We start from the raw sequence: 3727 nt of genomic DNA on the forward strand, positions 1-3727 counted from the left end.
CGCAAAACTCCACTGTGTGCAAATATGTAGTGTGTCGCTGTATGCAAATATTTGGTATGTCTTTTTTTTTTTTTTTTTTTTTTCAGGCAATACACACTTTGAATTTTACACAATTTCGATGCTGCAACCTAAGTGTATACATGCGAATAGGATTGCTTAAATGAAAAAGTAAAGTAGGAGGTAAGTGCAAATGTTTCCAGGAGGTTATGCACACACAATCTATTTTATGAATTAATAGTTATTATCTAAGAAAATGATAGAAGATTATAAATAATGTGTGCAGAATAATACAGAATTTGCATGTTACACAAAAAAAAATATATATATATATTCCAAATATTGTTAGCAAAATGCACCTAGATTAGTGAGCTGGATTTTTTTTTTTTTTTTTGTATTTTTGTTCTGTTGATCCCACGTGGAGTCAAGGCTCCGGGATATAGAACATGTATGTGCAGACAATTAATATTTACATGATGCAAGTTACCAAGAAAAAAAATTTCAAAAAAAAAAAATACATAACATGTTACACAATTTAACTTTATGCAAAACATGAAGCAGCTGTTATCACAAGTCCATTCAACAAATTAACAGTTCAATTTCTCTATTATCAATCAAATTAAAGAATAGCTTCAGAGGGTAGGTAGGATATTCTAGAAGAATTTTTTTTACTGTTTTTTTTTTTAATACTGGTAAATTGTTTTAGTTATTTTCTGTGATATTAAGTTGTAAAGTTTTACTCCCAAGTAATTTAGTCCATTTTCAAATCGCCTAGTGTTATGTTCAACTATCCTCAATTTACTAGCATTTCTGGTGTTATACCTATGTGCGAATATCTAAAAAAAAAAAAAAAAAAAAAAAAATAATAATTTTTTTTTTCTTCTTTTTCTTAAGAATGAATAAAAAGTTTCTAGAACGTATTCATTTATGGCAGTCAGGACTTTAAGTTTTTTGAATTTTGGTCTGCAGTTAGATGATTTTTTATCTTTTGTTATTATTCTAATAGCTCCTTTTTTTTTTTTTTCCCCCAATGTTATATGGCAGAAAGAGTAGAGCTATGGCTACTGTGACATCATGCATTGATGGGAAGGTTATTGTTGGATAACAAAAATTTAGATGATATAATTTTTATTTTTTTCCATACACAACACATTGCAGGTACAATTTTACAGGTTACAGCTGTACCACCTCTAGTATTGCTGCCGACCATCCAACAAATGAGCACACTAAACAGGCATTGATGACATTGTTATCAACGTCTTTTTGAATCTCTCATTATTATACATAACTGCCCACTGAAACAGAGAAACTTCAAAATAGGTGTGTGTGTGTGTGTTTATATATATATATATATATATATATATATATATATATATATATATATATACATATATACATACATACATACATACATACATACATACATACATACATACATACATACATACATACATACATATACACTTATCTATTTATTTTTTCACTTTGAATTTTGTATGAGGTATACACATGCAAAGATTCACAGCTGCTGCTGGGTGGGTGAGTGAGTGAGTGATTGATTGATTGATTGATTGATTGATTGATTGATTGATTGATAGAGAGTGAGTGTGTGTGTGTGTGTGTGTTAGGGGGGGGGGGGGGGGGAAATGTGGTGATTGTGGGGGAAAAAAAAATTTAAAATTGAAATTTTTAAAAAAAAATTTTTTTCTGTAGGGTGCAAAATAGTAGTGCCAACGGCACGTGGTGTTCCCAAGCGGTCACCCATCTAAGTACTAACCACGCTCGACGATGCTTAACTTCGGTGATCGGACGAGAACCGGTGTGTTCATCGTGATATGGCCGTTGGCAATGATATAGATGTTTTTTTTTTGCAGTTTGTATTTGCCACTCGAAATAGCTATACCAGGTGTGATTGTTACAAACAACAGGAGAAATCGTGTAATGAACACTCTTTTACTTCCCCCCCCCCCCCCCCCCTCCCCACACACAACACCCACCACCCTCACCATCCCAACCACCAAAGCCCTCTTCAAAATACACTCTCACACACACACACAAACCCACACTCTATAACTGATGAACATTACCATAACTTCTTAAAGCCATTAGATAATATTTAACTCAAGAAAGGTATTGTGATATGTTTAAAGAAAGAAAGGTGAAACCTTTAACTTTACCAGCAGGTATTAGTATCACTGAGGTATCTTCTAGGTTGTAGCAGCAATAGTAGTAATAATAATAAAATTAAATAAGGTAATAAAAAAGAAAAGTTATACATGTGATCAAATCATGAATGTATAAAACTGGAATGAATTTAAATTTTTTTTATTTTTCTTCATAGGCTGTTTTGAAATTGATGAGTAAGTGCCTCTTCTTTTAAATTTTTTAATGCTGAACACTGTTACATAAGAGATGAATGTTTAGAAAATTTAAAAAAAAAAAAAAGCTAGCCCAGCCCCCTCCCCCCCTCACACAAAATCCAAACAAAAAAAAAAACACCCTCCTTCAAAACATCACATAATCATCCAGCCAGCAGTGCAGACGAGAAATTTGCACTCGGGGCCGCCATTTTGACGATAAATTCTTGCATGGCACACCAAAGGTAGGAAAGAATTTAAAAAAATAAAAATAATGGGCGAGCACCCTCGCGTCTGCCTGTAGAAAATGAAGTTAAAAGTAACATAACCTAAAGACAGGCACACACTAGGGTGCTCCCAGGCGGTTGAGAAATTTTTTCCCGCCAAAAGACTTATATATATTATTTATTTTACTGTTTTTGGCAGGGGGCTATGTCGGTCTGTGTGCAAAGTAGTTCCTACTCCCGCCGCCAGGAGCGCGCGCGGTGGGTAGCGATGTTGTTTTTTCTGCTTTCATTTGTTTATTATTTAGAGGGTTAATGCTATGTAAATGTACGCAAGTTTGGTTATGTGTCGGTAGTTGTGCGAGATTTAATTTCCGAAACGAAATTTGACTTTCATCGGCCTGCATTTCTCACTTATTCGGAAAATACATGTGTGTTTATGTATGTATAATAATCGAGTGATTTTGTAATAATTTGGAAGTTTTGTTTGCGTGTGCGATGTGGGGAAGAAAAGGTGTGCACACGAGTCCTAGGGCTATATTTTTTTTTATTGCGAAATATTTACTTCATGTGGTGAAAAATTTTAAATTATTTGTGATGCAAGTGAAATTTTTTTTTTTTTTTCAGTTGGGTGATGTGTTTGTCCTCGTTTGTGTGCAAGGAAGCAAACATGCTGAAGGTAAGGGGCCATAAATGACACTTTAAAATATTAGTTTACCATTAATTTTGGTTAAATATTAAATTGCCATATAAGTAAAATCATGTCAACTGTTGTATTCCACCCAGTATAAGCTGTTAGTAATGGGTACTTAATATAAATAGAATAAATGTAAGCATTTTCGTCTGCATGAAAATTCACTTTTTTTTTGGATCCATTTGTACTGTGGGTAGTTAAATAGTACATTATGTTGTTTTTACTTCGAAGTACAAAACATCTTGTGCATGATTGCAAATTCAAACGCAGTTAAGCATAATATGAATTCGAATTATGTGTGTGTGTGTGTGTGTATATATATATTTTTTTTTTTTTTTTTTTTTTTTTACTGTGTCCAGTTTTAGCACAAATGGAATTATTTTCAAAGTGAATCGATGCAACTGGTCTTTGCCATTAATATTGATATATGATCTAACTAAATTAAATAGAAAGGA

The 3727-nt window shown here is 32.9% G+C and overlaps 1 non-coding gene across 1 annotated transcript; it reads right to left on the bottom strand.

The window, feature by feature from the left end:
• Positions 1 to 1725: 1725 nt before the first annotated feature.
• Positions 1726 to 1844, bottom strand: LOC134544380 (5S ribosomal RNA). The gene has a single exon (XR_010077706.1). It is a non-coding gene; the product is annotated as a 5S ribosomal RNA (ribosomal RNA).
• Positions 1845 to 3727: the final 1883 nt, after the last annotated feature.

This window comes from Bacillus rossius, unplaced genomic scaffold (assembly GCF_032445375.1).
Source record: "Bacillus rossius redtenbacheri isolate Brsri unplaced genomic scaffold, Brsri_v3 Brsri_v3_scf37, whole genome shotgun sequence".
Taxonomy (NCBI): Eukaryota; Metazoa; Arthropoda; class Insecta; order Phasmatodea; family Bacillidae; genus Bacillus; species Bacillus rossius.